At 41.5% G+C, this 23,256-nt stretch overlaps 1 protein-coding gene across 1 annotated transcript in view; it reads right to left on the bottom strand.

Moving 5' to 3' along the window:
- The window catches only part of UNC5A (unc-5 netrin receptor A), a 554,915-nt gene that overhangs the window by 42,195 nt on the left and 489,464 nt on the right, over positions 1-23,256 (bottom strand). The gene's annotated exons all lie outside the window — the stretch shown is intronic.

Here is a 23,256-nt window from a genome sequence, read left to right as displayed (position 1 = left end):
TACCGCTTATACACACTTGACTGCTGAGGCCATTGACTGTAGCAGTCAGATGAAAATGAATGAAATGTCATCACTTCTGGATGCTGTGATATGTACAGGCAGTGCAGAATTAGTTGTATTTTTGAGGATTAATTTTATTATTGAACAACAACCATGTTCTCAGTGAACCCAAAAAACTCATTAATATCAAAGCTGAATATTTTTGGAAGTAGTTTTTAGTTTGTTTTTAGTTTTAGCTATTTTAGGGGGATATCTGTGTGTGCAGGTGACTATTACTGTGCATAATTATTAGGCAACTTAACAAAAAACAAATATATACCCATTTCAATTATTTATTTTTACCAGTGAAACCAATATAACATCTCAACATTCACAAATATACATTTCTGACATTCAAAAACAAATCAGTGACCAATATAGCCACCTTTCTTTGCAAGGACACTCAAAAGCCTGCCATCCATGGATTCTGTCAGTGTTTTGATCTGTTCACCATCAACATTGCGTGCAGCAGCAACCACAGCCTCCCAGACACTGTTCAGAGAGGTGTACTGTTTTCCCTCCTTGTAAATCTCACATTTGATGATGGACCACAGGTTCTCAATGGGGTTCAGATCAGGTGAACAAGGAGGCCATGTCATTAGATTTTCTTCTTTTATACCCTTTCTTGCCAGCCACACTGTGGAGTACTTGGATGCGTGTGATGGAGCATTGTCCTGCATGAAAATCATGTTTTTCTTGAAGGATGCAGACTTCTTCCTGTACCACTGCTTGAAGAAGGTGTCTTCCAGAAACTGGCAGTAGGACTGGGAGTTGAGCTTGACTCCATCCTCAACCCAAAAAGGCCCCACAAGCTCATCTTTGATGATACCAGCCCAAACCAGTACTCCACCTCCACCTTGCTGGCGTCTGAGTCGGACTGGAGCTCTCTGCCCTTTACCCATCCAGCCACGGGCCCATCTATCTGGCCCATCAAGACTCACTCTCATTTCATCAGTCCATAAAACCTTAGAAAAATCAGTCTTGAGATATTTCTTGGCCCAGTCTTGACGTTTCAGCTTGTGTGTCTTGTTCAGTGGTGGTCGTCTTTCAGCCTTTCTTACCTTGGCCATGTCTCTGAGTATTGCACACCTTGTGCTTTTGGGCACTCCAGTGATGTTGCAGCTCTGAAATATGGCCAAACTAGTGGCAAGTGGCATCTTGGCAGCTGCACGCTTGACTTTTCTCAGTTCATGGGCAGTTATTTTGCGCCTTGGTTTTTCCACACGCTTCTTGCGACCCTGTTGACTATTTTGAATGAAACGCTTGATTGTTCGATGATCACGCTTCAGAAGCTTTGTCATTTTAAGAGTGCTGCATCCCTCTGCAAGTTATCTCACTATTTTTGACTTTTCTGAGCCTGTCAAGTCCTTCTTTTGACCCATTTTGCCAAAGGAAAGGAAGTTGCCTAATAATTATGCACACCTGATATAGGGTGTTGATGTCATTAGACCACACCCCTTCTCATTACAGAGATGCACATCACGTAATATGCTTAATTGGTAGTAGGCTTTCGAGCCTATACAGCTTGGAGTAAGACAACATGCATAAAGAGGATGATGTGGTCAAAATACTCATTTGCCTAATAATTCTGCACTCCCTGTATAGGGGGAGATTTATCAAAGCTGGCAAAAAGAAAAGCTGACTTAGTTCTGCATAGCATCCAATCAGATTCCATTTTTCAGAGCTACTTTGGAAATAAAAGGTAGAATCTGATTGGTTGCTGTGGGCAACTAAGTTAGTTTTCCTTTACACCGGTTTCGATAAATCTCCCCCATAGTGTTTAAGGAGTGCTTTGCCTCAACCGTCAAATACCATTCATGCACACCTGACTTCTGAGGCCATTGGGGGAGATTTATCAAACTGGCTGCAACCAATCAGATTCCACCTTTCTAATTGGTTGCTTTGGGGCAGTATTACTTTACACCAGTTTGATAAATCTACCCCATTTGATTGCAGCGGTCTAATGAAAATGAACGGGGTGCTGTAATAGGTATAGGATTTAAGGAGTGCTCTGCCTAACAACAAAGGAGTATCTCAGGAAGTCCACACAGCTTAGAGGAAGCAGTGCCTATACTAGTGTGAATTTGTTCAGAATCTCTGCACTCACTGAAAAAAATCAACTATAGTAATACATGAAAGTGGAGCTTTTCATTAAGGTGTCACATTACACAAAACAAAGAGACTGTGTGTGGGGGAAGGGTGTAGATTAAACTATTTCATGTTAGAGATTAAGAGCACTTATCAGTCTGTTCAGTGAAATCTGAGTTTTAAAATCTGTTGTACACCAGGTTTCTATAACAACTCATCCATTTGTTTTCACTGCTTTGGTCAGCTTTAAAGGGGCAGGGCGCTGTGGATGACACTGTTAAGGGAGCGGAGTGCTGTGGAGGTCACAGTAAAGGGGGCAGGTAGGGTGACCATTCAGGCCACCCTCAAAAGACGGGCTTAAAAACCCCACCCCCAGGTCCCACTAAGCCACACCCCCGACCCGGTAAGGACACACACCCTCCCACTCCTCAGCCGACGGGGATTGAAACAATGAAGGTAAAAATCAACTTCTGTCAGCTGCAGGGATGGGAGGGAGGGTGACTTTCTCCCTGCAGCTCACGCTCAGACAGCACAGTGCTGCTGTCTGAGAGTGAGCTGTTCAAAAGGACATCCCTGTGTCCATCCGGGCCCTGTGCCAGATGGGGGACAGGGAGTATGAAAGCTAAAACTGGACCTCTGGCACCCTAGGGCAAGCTGCTGTGGAGGTCACAGTTAAGGGGATGGTCCGCTATGGAGGTCAGTGTTAAGGGGCAAATTGATGTAGAGGCCACTGTTAAGGGGGCGGGGTGTTGTGGATATCACTGTTAAGGAGACAGGATACTGTGGAGGTCACTAATAAAGGGGCGGCTGCTGTGGAGGTCACTGTTAAAGGGGCAGGCCACTGTGGAGGTCACTGTTAAAGGGGCGGGATGCTGTGGAGGTCGATGTTAAACAGGTGAGCACTGCAAAGGTATCTGTTAAGGGGGCAGGGAACGGTAGAAGTCACAGTAAAGGGGATGGTCTGCTATGGAGGTCAGTGTTAAGGGGCAGGGTGCTGTGGAGGCCACTATTAAAGGGGCAGCGGGGTAATGTGAGGTCACTGTTAAGGGAGCGGGGTACATTGGTGGTCACTGTTAAGGGAGCGGGGGACTGTGTCCGTCACTGTTAAAGGGGCAGTCACTGCAGAGGTCTCTGTTAAGGGAGCCGGGAATGGTGGAGTTCAGTTAAGGGGACTGTAACCTATGGTCAGTGTTAAGGAGCAAGTGCTGTAGAGGTCACTGTCAAGGGGATGGGCCCCTGTGGAGGTCACTGTCCACGGGGTGGGGTGCTGTGGAACTCACTGTTAAAGGGGCCAGCTGCTGTGAAGATCAAAGTTAAGGGGAGGGCTGCTGTGAAGGTCCCATTTTAAAGAGACGGGGCACTGTAGGGGTGGGTCAGTGTTAAGGGGGTCTGTGGAGGTCGCTGTTAAGGGGGCAGGGTGCTGTAGAGGTCACTTTTATAGTGGATAATGTCGATATCTTTTAACAACACACACAAACATTAAATGAAATAGATGAAATATACCCATGCAAAGTCGGATCGTTCAGCTGGTTTAACATAAAAACGTCTTTTAAACAGTAGGTCATATTTGACACATTCCTGGTAATATAGATTTGAATTCTGGAGTTTTCCTTTTACTGTATTTAAAAACATATATCACAGATATCGATATATGTCTTTTTGATATGTTTGCTAGCTATGATTATATTGAGTGTTGAAATAGACAACACAAAGATGAGTCTAATGGGTTGTAAAAATGAAGATATTGGAACAAAGTAATTAATTGCTATTAGAAAATAAAGAAATGAAAAAATGAAAAGTTATAAAGACAAGAGTACAACGCACGTTCCTGGAATATGTACAATTGCTGTATTAGTGTAATATAACCTATAGGCACCAAATGCCAGATTGCCAATGCTGGACTATTCTGTATGGTACTTTGAGTAGCCAACATCCCATATCAACTGTCATCAAACTTCATACTGAACCTAATGTCTAGACATCATTATGTCAACAGCAAGAAGATGACATTATGAATGCAGAGAACGCATGGTACATTTTCTACATCCCTCAAATCCAGCCTCTATGTGATTCATGGTCTACACTGTAAACCTGGAGTCTGTTCAATAAACACCATCAGCCAGGGACCTATGCTGTTCTCTGGGAATGTCTCTTATCAAAGTACAGCCTCAAGAAATGAAGCGTTATTATAATAATGACATCCCGTAGGCAAGGCATCAACTTGGTGTGCCTGAGACATTCAGCACTTGTGTCCTGACAGTCTTATGTTCTGCAAACATAATTGAAATCACTAGGGGACTATCTCACCAACAATGCAAATATACAACGTACAGTTCAAAGCATTTCTGCCTAAAATAAAACAAAGGCCAGTAATGTCAGGCCATTAAGTTGCTACAAATTGCATTGATCGGTTCCATAGTTGTATCCATTTCTGAGGCTCACTACAAAAAGAGTTTAAGTCATCTGAGATCACTGCTAAAGAGTTAACCCTATGCTAAACAGTTAAGGTTCATTGTAAAAATTTGAATTGCTTTATGCACCATTTATCCTTAATGGTTGTTTATGGGCAGTAAATAGTTAACACCAGCAGTCCTGGTGGCTGTGAATTCCTGCAAAGCATACCCAAAGAGAAACCTAGTCCCGGGAACCTTCATCCCTGAGACTGGAAGAGCTGCCGGAGAAAAACAACTAAACTTAGATATTACGCCTGAGAGAAAGAAAGCCTGAAATTCATACAGATGGTGTAAGCCATCAAAGCCATGTTGGAAATACAATAGGGTAATGCATGTTTACAGCAAAAAACTGCTGTGGAAGGGGTTAATTGCTTCCATAACCCACCACTCTTTGAGACGGACTGGTCATCCGGATCTAGATCTGTAACACGCAGCCTGGTCATTGCAGAAAGTGTCAATGAGAACGGAATTGCATGTCTGTGGGAATACTGCAAAGTGTACTTAGAGTGAGACTCAGGGATGACTACTACCATCATTGCTGCTGCCTATACATGGTTATGGGGAAAAGCCTACTCTATGAGATACCTCAGAACTGTGCCTTTTTATTGCTAAATGTACTGCAACTCCTATATCTACTAAATAAAGAAACTTTATTTATGAAAACCAAACGGGCCTGGTCATTGTCTCCACCGTTCATCTTATGGCCCCTGCCCCTGCCATCTTGCCTTCTTGCCATCTACCTAACATCAAGGGCACCCCAGACACCACCAGAAAGTCCAGGACCAGACAGGGGCCCCAGAAAGTCCAGGGTGTGCCCTAAGGGGAGAAATGGTGCACCTCCCCCCCCCCCCCCATGAACATGCAGAGCCCCAAGGAGAGCTGGGGAGAGGAATTAACCATTGTCACCATTCCCTTCCTCTCCAGCTCGAGCTACCACGCCTACTCCCCCTGTGGGCCAGTGGGCTGCACTGAGTAGGCTGGGCAATAATTAATATGGCTCCTAGATGGTTCATCTTCATGCTTTCATAGATTTTTCAGTGACCGAACCCCATCATTTATTCAGCAATATTAGAAGCAGTGGGTGCATTACGGAATATGTGGGAAAATTTGCCATTCAGAAGTCTGTAAAAGTTAAAGGGGTTGTCTCATCATAGACAATGGGGGCATATCGCTAGGATATGTTCCCATTGCTTATAGGTGCGAGTGATACATTGATCCATAGGCATGGGGGTGATGATTCATAGGCTTTGGCCTAGTAGCTTTAAAGAGGTTGTCTCATGAGAGACAATCTCTTTCATATTAAAGCCAGACTGGCAATCAGCTCACAGAGCCCATCTCACAGAGCCTCAGCAAACAGCTGGCTTTGCTAGGGGAAGCCTTCTCTGGCAAGACATTTTCAAATGAACAGCGTGGTAAATGTAGTATTAGGGCTAAATAACTGTCTGTTCTGGATCTTAGGCTACATTCATACATTCATACACATTCAGTGTGTCTGGCCATTTTTAAACCATTTTTGCATCTGTTTTCTGTCCATCTGTCCGTTTTTTAACAGCCGTTAAGTGCACTCCTGTCTAAATGGCCGTTAAACAGGTTCTATTTATTTCAATGTGGTCTGTTTGGCCGTGAAAACGGACAGAAATAGGACATGACCTATTTTTTTATGGTCTCTATTCACTTGAATGGGGCTGAGCGCTATACCAAGCACAGTCGCTATGCGATGTACGGCGCTGTGCTTGGTAAGCTGAGAGAAGGCCACGGCACCGGTGCCCTCTCAAACAGCTGATCAGCTGGAGTCCCGGGTATCGGACCCCCACCAATCAGATACTGATGACCTATCTAGAGGACAGGTCATCAGTATTAAAATCTCTGAAAACCCCTTTAATTGATTTACTACTAATATATTTGTGAACAGTATCTTAGAAATACCTTGTGAAGCTCTAAGGCCACAAAGACAGTGCTCCCTGTATAGCCTGATATACTGTATCATGAGAAATGTTATGAAGTTCTCTTACAGTGCTGAACAATACATCAATGGCTTATGACTTGTGGCCAGATTCTAATCTCCCATGATGACTGCTTGCAACCTGTGCTTTCTTCCAGGTTATTATTCTGTTTACTCATTTGACAGACATTTTATGTGTGAAGAAAAAATGAGATGGTGATATTTGTATGAGATAAAAAGAGTGCATTGTCAGCTCTGTGAATGGATGCCACTTCCACTGTGCTCCTAGAGGCCAAGGCCAAATAAAATAATGGAAAGAAAGAAAGAAAAACACAATGTACAGTCAGATAATGAAGAAGAACGCCAAAGGATCATCTCGTCGAAATAAATGGCAATTTAAACCACACGGTTTTGTCACATAAACAATAGACGCTGCAGTCACTGTTGGGTGACTTCTTGGGAGCCGTGATGGCTACTTGTCCTAATGTACCAATTAGGGTTGGCCTTTTTATTTATGACACCATGTATTATTACATGCATCTTTGGTAAATGTCGTTTGTGTAACCGATTTGAAGCAAGTGAATGAACATAATACATTAGGAGGGCTTCTAAGGGGTTAAAGTGGATTGCCCAGGTAGTCTGTCCCCTCTGGCAAACCCCCAATAAGTACAGTAATACATGCACAGGAAACCTGACTCAAAATCAGTAATTTGGTGATACATACTGTGTCTCATTACCCCACTGTGCTCCTGCAAACCAGTCATGTGATGCATTGAGAGGCCATTTTTAGAATCAATTGAAGAACTCATTATGCATTCCAGGGTTGGTTTGTGGGTGAATAGCGGGAGAATGGGGTGCATATCGACATACAAATTACTGATATTCTTTACATGTTTTATTGTGCTTAACAGGGCTCACTTGGAGTGAGCTGAAGATGAGGTGCAAAATGGTTGCAACACGCAAATGAGGTGCAAAATGTTGTGGTTTCAGTTAACAAAATGTCCTAACTAGTGTTGATCGAGCACCAAAGTGCACAATGGAAGGCACCCCCTGCTCTAAAGAGGGGAGGGTGTCTGGTTCACAGGAAAAGGTCCATAATTGATGGAAACACCACTGAAATGGTTCAGGAACAGCATGGGGAGGATGTCTGGATGCATCTTGGACTCCCAGGTCGCTGCTGGGAACGATGTTGTCCGGGTAGTACACCACTTTTACAGACTGACAATAATACGCACAAAACAGAAGATAAAATCGATTTTAGAGGAAAAATTGTTCGAAAACATTCTTTTCTGTATATTTACTTGCAAATAAAGTGCAAGTGCTGCCAAACATTACAAGCAAGAGGCATTCCGATACAACCTGTATATCACATAAAGGAGGGCCTCATTCACATTGTGGTACAATAGTTAAGGTAGTGGGACTCATACACTCATAAAGCATATGCACTAAGTGAAAGAGATGCCAAAAATATAGTGCTATATATTCATATTTTAGAATATACTCATTGGCCCACAAGCAAGAAGCAGGGAGAAATCATGTTTTCAGATGGAAAAAATGACGAATATTCGATATAACGAATATATAGCACTATATTCAATATATTCGCAAATTCTCGAAGTGGCGATATTCGAGATAATAATTAGATTTTCGAATATTCGTCCTCAACACTACTCTACAGTACCCCGTCTCCTTAACAGTGATTTCCACAAAACCCGCACTTTAACACTGACCTCCATAGCGGACTGTCCCCTTAACTGTGACCTCCATAGCAGCCTGCCCCTAGGGTGGCCAGAGGTCCAGTTTTAGGCAGGACAGTCTGGCTTTTATACTCCCTGTCCTCTGTCCGGGGCAGGGCGTGGACAGACAAAGGGATGTCCTTTTGAACAGCTCACTCTTAGACAGCAGCACTGTATTGTGTGAGCATGAGCTGCAGGGAGAAAGTCACCCTCCCACCCCTGCAGCTGACAGAAGTTGATTTTTACCTTCATTTTTAGAATCCCCGTTGGCTGCGGAGTGGGAGGGGTTGTGGCCTAACCGGGTCAGGGGGGTGGATTAACAGGACCTGGGGCAGGGTTTTTAGGTGTGTCTTTTGAGGCCACCCTACCTGCCCCCTTAGGCTACTTTAACACTTGCATTTTAGCTTTCCGTTTGTGAGATCCATCATGGGCTCTCGCAAGTGGCCCAAAATGGATCAGTTTTGCCCTAATGCATTCTGAATGGAAAACAATCCACTCAGAATGCATCAGTTTGCCTCCGATCAGTTTCCAGCATTTTGCTGTCTGCTGGACGAAACGTAACATAGCCAAGATGGATCCATCATGAACTTCATTGAAAGTCAATGGGAGAGGGATCCTTTTTCTATTGTGTCAGATTGTGTCAGAGAAAAAGGATCTGTCCCCATTGACTTACATTGTATTCCAGGACGGATCCGTTTTCTCTGACACAATCTGGCACAATAGAAACAGGATCCATCTCCCATTGAATTTCAATGGAGTTCATGACTGATCCATCTTGGCAATGTTACAGATAATACAAACGGATCCGTTCATGACGGATGCATCCAGTTGTATTATTGTAACGGATCAGTTTTTGCAGATCCATGACGGGTCCATCCAAAACATGAGTGTGAAAGTAGCCTAACTGTGACCTCTACAGCACTCGCTCCCTTAACAGTGTCATCCATAGTGCCCTGCCCCTTTAAAGCTGACCTACAGCACTGAAGAAAAATGGATTGTTATTGAAATCTGGTGTAAAACTGTGTGTATGTGGAGACTAAGGGAATGCGAGCTTCTATTGGCTGATAAGGGTCATGTGACCTGACTTCTATTGGCTAATGCATTTTTTGGGGAATATCTCAGGAACCGTACGTGCTAGAGAGCTGAGGTCTAAAAAGTCCCCTGGACACCTGATTTACCTGTGTGCCAAATTTCATGATTGTAAACGTGACGGTGCCGATTCCTTTAGCGTACATACACACATACACTCAGCTTTATATATTAGATGATAAGTGTGTGTGTATGTATGTATATATGTCTAGAAATATTGTATATGTTTATATGTGTGTAACAGAACTGTATGGGTGTAGCATAGCTGTATGAGTGTAGAAGAGCTATATGGATGTAGCATAGCTGTATGTGTGTGTAGCAGAGCTGTGTGTGTAGCAAAGCTGTATCTGTTTATGGCAATGCTGTGCGTATATTGAAGAGCTGCACACGTACCTGAACTGTGTGTGTCACAGAAAAATAATTAAAAATAGTCTAGCAGAACAAAAAGCATGGCAGGACACAACAAAGCAATGACAGGAGACACATTTATTTGGATAGGTACTTTAAATGAAGTGAACATGTGCACCATTGCTTATTATTATGATTGTCAGCAGATGACACACTAAGGGTAACAGGAGCTGACCAAAACTGTTCCCCTCCCCCTTACACACACATGCTACACCCTAAACTTATTGACAATGACCCCTGAGTAAAACACAATTAAACCACATTCTCTTCAATTTTCTGTTGTTTAAACTTGGGGTGCGTGTTATAGTCCAGTGTGTCTTATAAAGCGGGGGAAAAAGGGTACTTTTAAAGAGTGTGAAATGGCTATAGCCTTCTGACTGTGCTGTGCCTGCACCTATCTTGTTTTCACCTACAAATAAAGATGCAAATATTATTGGTGAGTACCGTCTGTCTTTCTTCTTCCATCTTGGATTATTAGGTGGTCATAGTTTCAGTCCCAATGACTGTGAGTAAGCATAGATCTTGAAAACTGAAGAACTGAACACTTAACCCTTTCAGGACCAAGCCATTTTTCACCTTAAGGACCAGGCTATTTTTTGCAAATCTGACCAGTGTCAGTTTATGTGTGAATAACTTTAAAACACTTTTACTTGTCCAGGCCGTTCTGAGATTATTTTTTCGTCCCATATTGTACTGGTAAAATTAAGTAAAAAAATAAAAAAAAATTTGCGTAAAAAAATATATATTTTTTTGCACAAAAAAATACCTAATTTACCCAAAATTTGGAAAGATTAGCAAATTTCAAAGTTTCAGTTTCTCTACTCCTGTAATACATAGTAATACTCCCAAAAATTGTGATGACTTTACATTCCCCATATGTCTACTTCATATTTGGATCATTTTGGGAATTACATTAAATTTTTTGGGGACGCTACAAGGCTTAGAAGTTTAGAAGCATTTTTCGGAAAATTTCCAAAACCCATTTTTTAAGGACCAGTTCAGGTCTGAAGTCACTTTGTGAGGCTTACATAATTGAAACCACCCAAAAATGACCCCATTCTATAAACTACACCCCTCAAGGTATTCAAAACTGATTTTACAAACTTCGTCAACCCTTTAGGTGTTGCACAAGAGTTATTGGCAAATGGGGATGAAATTTGAGAATTTGCCTAATTTTCCATTTTACCCATTTTTTCCACTAACAAAGCAAGGGTTAACAGCCAAACAAGACTGTATCTTTATTGCCCTGACTCTGCCGTTTACAGAAACACCCCATATGTGGCCGTAAACTACTGTACGGCCACACAGCGGGGCGTAGAGTGAAAGGTGCGCCATATGGTTTTTGGAAGCCAGATTTTGCTGGACAGTTTTTTGACACCATGTCCCATTTGAAGCACCCTGATGCACCCCTAGAGTAGAAACTCTATAAAAGTGACCCCATCTAAGAAACTACACCCCTCAAGGTATTCAAAACTGATTTTACAAACTTTGTTAACCCTTTAGGTGTTGCACAATATTTAATGGAATATAGAGATACAATTTCAAAATTTCACTTTTTTGGCAGATTTTCCATTTTTTTTTTCAAGTAACAAACCAAGGGTTAACAGCCAAACAAAACTCATTACTTATGGCCCTGATACTGTAGTTTACAGAAACACCCCATATGTGGTTGTAAACTGCTGTGCGAGCACACGGCAGGGCGCAGAAAGAAAAGGTGCGCCATATGGTTTCTGGAAGGCAGATTTTGCTGGACTGGTTTTTAGACACCATGTCCCACTTGAAGCCCCCTGATGCACCCCTAGAGTAGAAACTCCATAAAAGTGACCCCATCTAAGAAACTACACCCCTCAAGGTATTCAAAACTGATTTTACAAACGTTGTTAACCCTTTAGGTGTTCCACAAGAGTTATTGGCAAATAGAGATGAAATTTCAGAATTAAAATTTTTGGGCAAATTTTCCATTTTACTTTTTTTTTCCCCAGTTACAAAGCAAAGTTTTACAGCCAAACAAAACTCATTAGTTATGGCCCTGATTCTGTAGTTTACAGAAACACCCCATATGTGGTCGCAAACTGCTGTACGGGCACACGGCAGGGCGCAGAAGGAAGGGAATGCCATACGGTTTTTGGAAGGCAGATTTTGCTAGACAGTTTTTTTGGGCACTATAGTTACCCCATTTTGGATACTATGGGATAAGGTGGCAGTTTTGTTGGTACTATTTTAGGGTATATATGATTTTTGGTTGCTCTATATTACACTTTTTGTGAGGCAAAGTAACAAAAAATAGAAATTCTGAAATGTCATCTCCATTTGCCACTAACTCTTGTGGAACACTTAAAGGGTTAACAAAGTTTGTAAAATCAGTTTTGAATACCTTGAGGGGTGTAGTTTCCAAAATGGGGTCACTTTTTGGAGTTTCTACTCTAGGGGTGCATCACGGGGGGGTTCAAATGGGACATGGTGTCAAAAATACCAGTCCAGCAAAAACTGCCTTCCAAAAACCATATGGCATTCCTTTCCTTCTGTGCCCTGCCCGTGTGGTCATACAGCAGTTTACGACCAGATATGGGGCATTTATATAAACTACAGAATCAGGCCAATAAATATTGAGATTTATTTGGCTGTTAACCCTTGCTTTGTTACGGGAAAAAATGGATTAAAATGGAAAATTTCCCCAAAAATAGCTGTTTTGGCACTGTTTTAATTTTTTATTATTTGCAACGTTCATCTGACAGGTACAATCATGTGCTATTGTTATAGAGCAGGTTCCTACGGACGTGGCAATACCTAATTTGTCTACTTTTATTAATATATCTAGGTTTTACACAATAATATCATTTTTGAAACAAAAAAATCATGTTTTAGTGTCTCTATAGTCTGAGAGCCATAGTTTTTTAAGTTTTTAGGTGATTGTCTCAGGTTGGGTATCATTTTTGCGGGATGAGATGACGGTTAGATTGGCACTATTTTGGGGTGCATATGACTTTTTGATCGCTTGCTATTACACTTTTTGTGATGTAAGGTAACAAAAAAATTGCTTTTTTGACACCGTTTTTATAAAAAAAAATTGCAGTGTTCACCTGAGGGGTTAGGTCATGTGGTATTTTTATAGAGCAGGTTCTTACGGATGTGGCAATACCTAATATGTCTACCTTTTTTTAATTTATCTAGGTTTTACACAATAATATAATTTTTGAAACAAAAAAAATCTTGTTTTAGTGTCTCCATAGTCTGAGAGCCATTGTTTTTTTTCAGTTTTTACGCGATTGTCTCATGTAGGGGCTCATTTTTTGTGGGATGAGGTGACGGTTTGATTGGCACTATTTTGGCGTACATGCAACTTTTTTGATCACTTTTATTATCTTTTTTGGAAAGTAAGGTGGGCAAAATTTCTATTTCCTCATAGTTTTTATTTTTTTATTTTTATGGCGTTCACTGTGCGGGGAAAGTAACATGATTGTTTTATTGTGGTTGTTATGGATGCGGCAATACCTAATATGTGTAGTGTATTTGATTTTTTTAATTTTTATTCAGTGATAAATGTTTTTTTTTATCTTTTACTTTTTTCACATTTTTTTACATTTTTTTGACCCAGGCCCACTTGTTTCTTGAAGATCCAGTGGGTCTGATGTCTGTATAATACAGTACAGTACAATATACTAAACAGTACTGTACTGTATTTTACTTACAGTTTGCCTGAACAGATCTATGCCTTCAGCATAGATCTGTTCAGCACCATGGACAGCAGGATGCCTGAGAAGGCATCCTGTTGCCATGGGAACCTTCCCTGTCTGTCACAACTGCACAGACGGGGAAGGGTGAGGACTGGGGTGTCGGGGGCTATCTGGGGGCTCTCTCCCTCTCCCATCGGGGGGCTGCAAAGGCACAGCAGCCCCCTGATCGGAGAGGGAGGGAGCTCCCTGCGCTGTTAACCTTTTCCATACAGCGGTCCGTACGGACCGCTGTATGGAAAGGGTTAAACGGCTGACATTGCATCAACAATGTCAGCCGTTTATACCAGGGTGTCAGCAATGAGAAACCTCCCGCACCGCCCGCAACCCTCCCCCTGCACCACCTGCCCACATAATACCATTCAGGGGTGCGGGGGTAAAAAAAACGTTATTTTGGGAATTTTAAAGTTTCTGATCCCCGCGGTCAGGGACCGCAGGGATCAGAAGCTATATAAAGCGCTAAAAAACCGCAGGTGTGAATTGACCTGCGGTTTGAAGCGATCGCCGATACGGGGGGGGGGGGGCATTGACCCTGGGTGCCTGGCTGTGTGTAACAACCGGCACTCAGCGCTGTCACCATGTCTGCAGACATGGTGACAGTTTAATGCCACGACGTTTATACTCGTCTTGGAGCACTAAGTAGCAGTGCTCCATGACGAGTATACACGTCATAGGTCGGGAAGGGGTTAAAGGGAACCTCTCACCAGTTTTATGGTGTCCTAACTAAGGGCAACATAAATGAGTAACTGATTCGCAGCAAAATGCTGGGTCACTTTCTTTAATTGACCCAGTCAATCTGCCAACATCTTGTATTGAAAATCTCCAGCTGATAATGATGAGACATAAATATTAATGAGCTCCTGACTCTCCCCGCCTACCTGCTGCTGAATGACAGTTATTTCCATATGCATCAGCAGCAGGTGGGCGGGGGAGTGGCTATAGCTCTGAGGTAAATATACGCTGGACTCAATGACATCACGCCGGACTCCAATCAGCTCATTGGCATGCGGCATCTTTGTGTGTATATTATGAGGTAACCATCTGTCACACCAGTAAGTGAATACATCTAAGGTACTTTTTAGTAGTTAATGATTGTATATAATTAGTTAGATTATAATCAAATATCCACATGACAGGTTCCCTTTAAGGCTCTTTTTACATGGGTCGATATAGCAGAAAAAGATGTGAGTGAACATTGATAGGAATGGTCCTCCCCGATCATCGCCTACTAATTAGCTGCAATTTCATGCAAAAATAGCGCAGTCAAGAGTCTAAAATGGCAGAAATAGTACAGTAATTACTATATTTTTCACCCTATAAGATGTAATATAAATTTTTAAAAACATTCAGACCTCAGTTGAGACCCCCTATGCCTCAGAGCAGCCCCAATGCCTCATATCACATAAAACAAAAAAATCCACTTACCCCTCCTGCTCCAGACACTGCCACATCTCAACTCCAGCGCTGTCTTTTCTCTTCTTCCTGCCATCGACTGCTGTGCTGTGCTGTGCTGTGCTGTACTGTACTGTGCTGTGCTGTGCTGTGCTGTGCTGTGCTGTGCTGTGCTGTGCTGTGCTGTGCTGTGCTGTGCCCCAAAGTGCACAGCGTAAGGTCACAGAGCGCCCTCATACTGTTTGCAGCCACAGCACAGGACCAGAAAGCGGTGAGTGCACAGACCGGGGAGAGCTGCATTCACTGCTTCCCGATCCTCCGGTACTAATGAGCGCTTCCATAATGGAAGAGTTCATGAGTATTCTCCCAAAAGACGCAGGGACATTTTCCACCCACTTTGGTGGGGGGGGGGGGGGGGGACTGGGGAAGGCGCCTTATGGGGCAAAAAATATGGTAATTTTAATTTACATAACAATGGATATCTTCTTAAGGATTTTTACATACAAAGATTTTCTATGTTCTTTACTAAGATGGAGTAGAATAAATAAAACCTAAATCTAAGGTAATTTATATTAGGGAATTATTTAGGCAAGAAATATGTGCGTCATTTTCATCAGGTGAGCTAGCAAGGAAATCAGAGGGCACCAGGACTATTCTGTATTCCACAGATAAGGGCCAGTGATGAAGGATTCATCAGTCATCACCATAGCTGTCCAGGTGGAAACTACAAGGTCGAGCCTTTGCATGTAAATTCCTCTAGATACTATTTCAGAAAAGTATATATATGGTAGTGTATTCTGTACACATATCAGAGAATTTATCAGTTGCGCAAATTGTGAATTTTTGCATGTTTACACCACTCACTCGAGTTTTGAAAAGTAAATGGAAAAGTGGGCTTGGTTAGCTATGTTAATAACGTTCACTCCAGATTTAAAACTAGTACGTTTTAAAAATGGTGGGAAAAAAGTGCCAATGCCGCTCCCCATGTGTGTGTGTGTGTGTGGTGGGGGGCGTAGGGATATATAACACTGGGGTAGTATTTCTTGACAAAAGCATTTAAAGGTTTACAGATGAGCCAAATTTAACAAACACCACGTGATGTGTGATAAATGTAGCACAAAGTACTCCACAAAAGAATCAAAGAAAAATGGAGGTGAACTATCAAAATTGGTGTAAAGAAAAACTGCCTTAGTTGCTCAACAACCAATAAGATTGATCCTTCCCTTTTACAAATGAGCTCTGAAAAATGAAAGTTGGAATCTGATTGGTTGTCATGGACAACTAAGCCAGTTTTCCTTTGTATCAGTTTTAATAAAAATCTTTTTTTACTGTTTTCAGTTGCTAGGCCATTAATGGCAGTCAGTACATTGTCCCTAATTACATATAACTAATTGGAAGCCATATTGCTATGAAACAGTTATATTGAATCTTAGCTTGAAGTTCTTAGACCCTTGTGAAAAAGACATGTAGGGATCAACTATGTAAAGCCTCTGTGACAGTGGCGTAACTAGAAATGACTAGGATCCACAGCCAATTTTTCAACAGGGCCCCCCTTAGCAACTTCTTAGCAACCTACTCCTCCTGTGCAGTCCCCATTTCTATGGCTAGGCAAGATCACACTCTCAGATGAGGCTCGGCAGCCACTCCATCCATTTCCTATAGTGTCTCTGTATGTAAGGTCATTGTATAATACTGTTGAGGGGACCCTAACAAATATTTTTCAGTCCCTCTGGGTGGGCCCCTTATGAGTTTGGGCCCCAAATCAGCCGCTTCCCCTGCTTACACTATAGCAACGTCCCTACTCTGTGACTTCATATGCACTGAATATGTGAGATTCTAATCTTTTGCATAGTGACCAGGGCTGTGGAGTCAGAGTTGTGGAGTTAGAGTTGGGGCGATTTTTGGCTGGAGTCAGAATCCGAGTTGGAAAAAAAAGGTACCAACTCCTGAATCCAGCTTAAAAATGTATATTTTTTATATATTATTAAAAATGATTAATATTGTATAATTAATGTAACTTTCTTAGGAAGTTTAGACATGTAATAATCAAACATATTTATGTTCTATCAATTTAAGGCTCTTATTTTATTGTCAGAGAGGTTGCCTGTGTGGTCATTACTTTGCCACCAACAGAGAGTATTACAGAGGATTGTTCTTTCCTCTGAGAACATCCATGAAGGAGGCTATGACTAAGGGCTCATTCACACGACCGTATCAGTTTTTGCGGACTGCAAATTGTGGATCCGCAAAACACAGATACTGGCCATGTGCCTTCCGCATTTTGCGGAACAGAACATCCTTTTCCATGATAGAAATGCCTATTCTTGTCCACAAATACGGGCATGAATAAGACATGTTCTATTTTTTTCTGCAGGGCCACAGAACAGACAGAAGGATGCGGACATAAATATACGGTCGTGTGAATGGGTCCTAAGGCAATACTTTTTCTGAGGACAAATTCATAGATTTCTTATTATTAAAAGCATAAGAAAGTTTTCCAGTTATTGCATATTTTTTACAGGAATTTAAAAGGAAACTGTCACCTAGAAAACACGTACAATCCTGGTGACATGGCTACATAGCTACAGAAGCAGTGAATCTATCCATACCTTTTATTGTACTTGTCCATGGCTGCAACCTTCTAAAAAATGCTTTTTATTCACTGATGGTGCGCAAATAGGTTTTCAGAAGGGCTCGGAGAGCTCTGTCTATCAATCATGAAGGGAGAGGTTAGAGAGGGTGGTGTAGCAGAGCCGAGAGAGGCGTTGGGCTGGGGCACTGTAAAAGGGTATTTGCATTTTGAAAAAACACTCTATCTCTCTGGGCTATCTCAGGCCTCTTATCCCAACCAAGGGATGCCAGGAGGCCATTGAGAGTGATGTAAGCCGCATAGCTTCCTGAGCTACGCCCTTTGCACAACTCCTATTCAAGTCAATGGGAGTTACCAAATTGCATAACTCCGCCTCTTTAGCTTTCTCATGGTGTCCCTAGGTTGGGAAGAGGCTCAAGAGATCCCTGTGGCCATGTTTTTTAATATGGAAATATCTCTTTAAGTGCCTTATTCATGACTCTTTGACCTCTCACAGTCCTGTAAGTAAGAGGGGTCAGGGACAGAACTCATCTCAGGTTAATTTGCATATGTATCAACTCGTTTTTTTTTTACACAATAAAAGCACACAGAGCTATGGGGACTGGGTATTGCGGATGTGCTAGCGGCCATCTAGCAACCCATGTCCTCAGCTCTATACACAAAATCCCGGTGACAGGTTCCCTTTAAGTTATTTGTTAATTTTGTTAAATTGTATTGCAACACATCTGCTTTATGCTTTATCTAAGCAGCCTGATTATTGATATAATGGTGAGAAAAAGACCAATATTACCACATTTTACTACAGGAAATTTGTTATTACTAATTATTGGCCATTTGTGAAGGAATCAGAGCTGTACCAACTCCATAGCCCTGATAGTGATATTACTCCCTCAAATTACATCATAAAATGATATGTACTGTATTACACCTTTTTTCTATTTACTTATAGTGCTACTGTTTCATATCCAAAAGCAGGAGATGGAACCCCAGGATATTGGACTAAACTTGCAGTTGTCAAAGAGGACCCCAGGCCTTCCACGTTTATGTTTATTATGCCCTGCTTCAGAGTATAGTAGGATATTGGTTAAATCACAAAACACTGCAATACAGAGTAAAGCATAAAAAATACTTCAGTAAAGTTTTAAAAAATATTAAAATAAATCAAATATATTAAGAATTCAAATCAGTCCTGTTCTCCTGTTTAGCATATTTTAAAAAAAGATAGAAATATAATTGGTATTCCCGCATTTCTAAATGTTCGAACCATATATCATTATCACAAAAAGTGTAATAAAGAATGATCAAAATCTGGTATGCATCTCAACTATACAGATAAAAACTACAGATCATCCCACAATAATTGTCCCCGACACAGCTCTATTGACTGAAAATGCAATAGTTATGTGTCATTAAAATAAAAACAAAATCTATAAAATTTGCTATCATCTTCGAAATTGTAATGATTCAAAGAATAAATTTGTTCTAGTTTTTACGATATACAGTGCCTTGAAATTTTCTACATTTTTTCATGTAACACCCATAAACTTAAATGTACAACACAATGTTGCAAGTATGTGTGAAATGAAAAGAAAAGAAAATGATGCATGGTTTTCAAAGTTTAAATAAACAAAAATCAGAAATCAGTGTGACCAATTGTCTTCAGGAGTCACCTAATTAGTAAATAAAGTCCACCTATATGTAATTTATTCTCAGTAGAACTATAGCTGTTCTGTAAAGGCATCAGAGGTTTGTGAGAGAAAACTAGTGATCAAACAGCATCATGAAAACTAAGGAACACACCAGACAGGTCAGGGATAAAGTTGTGGAGAAGTGTAAAGTAGAGTTATGTTATAAAAAAAATCCCAAGCTCTGAACATCTCTCAGAGCACTGTTCAATCCATCAACTGAAAATGGAGGGAGTATGGCACAACCGCAAACCTACCAAGACAAGTGCGTCCACCTAAACTGACATCTCAGACAAGAAGAGCACTACTTAGAGAATCAGTCAAGAGGCCCATGGTCATGAAGCGGCTGCAGAGATCCACAGCTCAGGTGGGAGAATCTGTCCACAGGACAACTATTAGTCGTATACTTCACAAATCTGGCCTTTATGGAAAAGTGTCAAGAAGAAAGCCATTTATGAAAGCAAACCATAAGAAGTCCTGTTTGTAGTTTGGCACAAGCCATTTAGGGGACACAGTAAACATGTGGAAGATGGTGTGCTGGTTAGATGAGACCAAAGTTGAACTTTTTGACCTGAATGCAAAACGTTTTGTGTGGTGAAAAACTAACCCTGAACACACAATCCCCACTGTGAAACATGGTAGTGGCAGAATCATGCTGTGGAGTTGTTGTTTTTTCTGCAGGGACAAGGATGATGGTCAGATTCGATGGGAAGATGGATGGAGCTAAATCCAGGGCAATCCTGGAGAAAAAACTGGTAGAGGCTGTAAAAGACTGGGGCAGAGGTTCACCTTCCAGCAGGACAACCCTAAACATACAGCCAGAGCTACCATGGAATGGCTTAGATCAAAGCATACAGTATTCATGTGTTGGAATCAAAGCACAGACCTGAATACCATTGAGAATCTGTGGCAAGATTTTAAAATTCAAACGCAAAAACACAAATGCAATAGCACTCTGCAACCAGCACTCTGCCCTGCCTCTATGCTGGATGTTGAACGAGGCATTGGTGTACATTTTGGCCAAAGCGTGATAAGCCACTCACCACGCCAAGGTCGCCTCCATGAGTGGTCCCTAACACTAGTTTCTACCTGTTATGGGCCATGACAGCCACACAAAGTCCAGGGAGCGCAGGTACAGCATGCACGCCAAGCACACTCTGCTTTTAACCCCGTCCGGTGCCATTACAGCTTTCATCGGATCCAGGGATGCAAGTACCAACATGCATGCTGAGCCCACTATATACTTCTCCTGGAGCCAAATGGCTACTGGTAGGTGCTATATAAGCAGACTCAGTTTTATACTGACTTTAAAACCAGCCTCCAGGGCAGACTAACTGGTCAGGTGTGCATGACTGCATGGAGATCGCCACACCTCCAATATATACTACAAAGAAAAAAAATGTGGGTGGTTCAGTCAGCACAACCCTGCATGCAGGTGCACATTGCTATGGCGAAATACAGATACAAACGCAAAAACACAAATGCAATAGCACTCTGCAACCAGAACTCTGCCCTGCCTCTATGCTGGATGTTGAATGAGGCATTGGTGTACATTTTGGCCAAAGCGTAATAAGCCACTCTGACTGAACCCCCACATTTTTTTCTTTGTAGTATATATTGGAGGCGTGGCGATCTCCAAGCAGTCATGCACACCTGACCAGTTAGTCTGCTCTGGAGGCTGGTTTTAAAGTCAGTATAAAACTGAGTCAGCACCTACCAGTAACCATTTGGCTCCAGGAGAAGTATATAGTGGCTCAGCATGCATGTTGGTACTTGCATCCCTGGATCCGATGGAAGCTGTTATGGCACCGGACAGGGTTAAAAGCAGAGTGTTAGGGACCACTCATAGAGGCGACCTTGACGTGGTGAGTGGCTTATTACGCTTTGGCCAAAATGTACACCATCTGTATATTGTGGACAGGACAGCACCTTGTGCATGCACTGACTATATTATTCTATATGTACTGTATATAATTTTTGCACTAAGCACTTTATATGTATGAATTGTAATTGCCATACACCCAAAGTCTGAGATAGATTTTAAATGTTCTTAATCTATGTGAGATACCTAATAAAATTGATAATTATTTAAATATACTTAGTTGTGGAGTTATGATTTATGATTGTTTTGATCTAAGGTTTGGTTCTAATAATAGTGATATTGGGTCATTGATATAGTGAATATAAGGGGTAATATTTAATTAGACCTCAGTGTAGGATCAATAGAATTTTCTGAGTTCATAATAAGAATATTGGGTGTATACTCCACTTTTGCCGTATATCTGGCAAAGTCTCTGTTTCCCGCCAAAGGTGCGGCAGAATCTGCTACTTATTGCCCGTTTATGCCAGGTCTAAAAAAGTGGGCGTGGGCAGGGAAGGGGACGGGCCAGTAGACCCATCTTATTCATGAATTTTTATGCCTGGTTGAGACATAGAAAATGGTCTAAATGTAAGACAGCAAGGAAGCTGTCTTACATTTAGAAGTGGCGGTGGATCTGCCGAAGTTATGTAGACGCCGGCACCTCTACATAACTTTGGCGACCCACCGCCAGCAATAGGGCTTATTAAGACCAGCGTCTAAAACTCCAGTCTTAATAAATGTTCCCCATTATAATTAAAGGGGTTGAACAACTTTAAATAAGTGATGGCCTATCCTCGAACCTGTTGGCAAGATGTGAAGCTCTTACGTCTTGACTCGTGAGTGCTCAGAAAAACTCATTATACTTATTAAACTGATAAGAACCTAGTTTAGACAAGTGTTTATGAGCTGTCAGGCGTTTAGAGATAAGGGCTAGTACACATGGAACCATCAGAGCAACTACATGGTGGATTCTCTGTAAAACAGAAAGCAAGATAGTCTGCACATACACTGAAAAAGAAGGCGGTAGAACGCACACAAAACAGTTTTTAATAAAGACCAATTGAAATAAATTATTAGAAGCCTAAGATGAGTAAAATACAGTGATAAAAAAAATTGCCTTTAACAGTCTTCATAGCCTTTCAATGTAAAAACCTTAATCTGAATCATATTTATGAAAGTTGCTCAGCATTTTCTGTGGTTTTTACATATGTAATGTTGTAAAAAAAATTAAAATTCCTTTGAAATACCAAACTTCTCATAGTGTTCTACTGTTTTCTAAATTTTATGATAATCATAGGTCATGTACTCAGCATTTCTTTTCTTGGTAAACATTCCCATTCATCCCTTAATGAAGTTCACAATGGCCCGAGGTTATGACCACCTTAAAACTTGTTATTTCTAAAAATGTTGAAATCATAAAAATGAAATAGCAGCAGTGAAGCTGAGAGTACCTACACTAAAATTCCCATGAATTATTGACACTTATTATATTAGTTTAGCATTAGCTAGGGGCATCCAACATCAGATTGCAACTAGTGATATACAACATTACAACTAGCCTCTGGTCTATGTCAGCCATCATCAACTTTTATGGTGCACCTGCTGTCTAGACATCATTATCTAACAGCAGAACATGACATTATAAATGTGGAGTGCGCACAACACATTACCTACATCCCATCCTAGATACCTCCATCAGCTGGCGCCTGTTCAGTAAATAATACCAGCCAGGGACCCATTGCATTCCCTAGGAATACCAATATCATGCTACAGCCTCTAAAATCTTATTATTAGAATATATCAGCATGGCCAGTCATCATGGAAGAAAATATGTTCTGGTTATTTTACAAGGTACAAAGGAAAGAAAACCTGATTTCATAAACGCCTGATTAATACTTAGAGAACCAGAAAATGGGCATATATTTACTAAGAATTTAAAGAAAGGGCATTATATTTAACGTGTACAAAGCATGCTCCCCAAAAAGAAGAGCACATCTTTGCTACTATGAAGTAGGTTTGATGGCAAATTCATTTTAAATTGCTCAAAATAGATACTATGGGGCACATTTATTAATACGTCGGTCTTAATAAAGCCCCTGAGGTCGCCGGAGTTATGAAGAGGCACTTTGGTGCACCCCAGCGCCAGGTCTAAATGTAAGACAACTTCTTGGACCATTTTCTGCCAGGCCCATCCCCTTCCCCACCCACGCCCACAATTTTAGACCTGGCGTGAGCGGGGGAA

Source organism: Bufo gargarizans, chromosome 2 (genome assembly GCF_014858855.1).
Source record: "Bufo gargarizans isolate SCDJY-AF-19 chromosome 2, ASM1485885v1, whole genome shotgun sequence".
Classification (NCBI taxonomy): Eukaryota; Metazoa; Chordata; class Amphibia; order Anura; family Bufonidae; genus Bufo; species Bufo gargarizans.
This window is presented reverse-complemented; position numbering and strand designations above follow the sequence as displayed.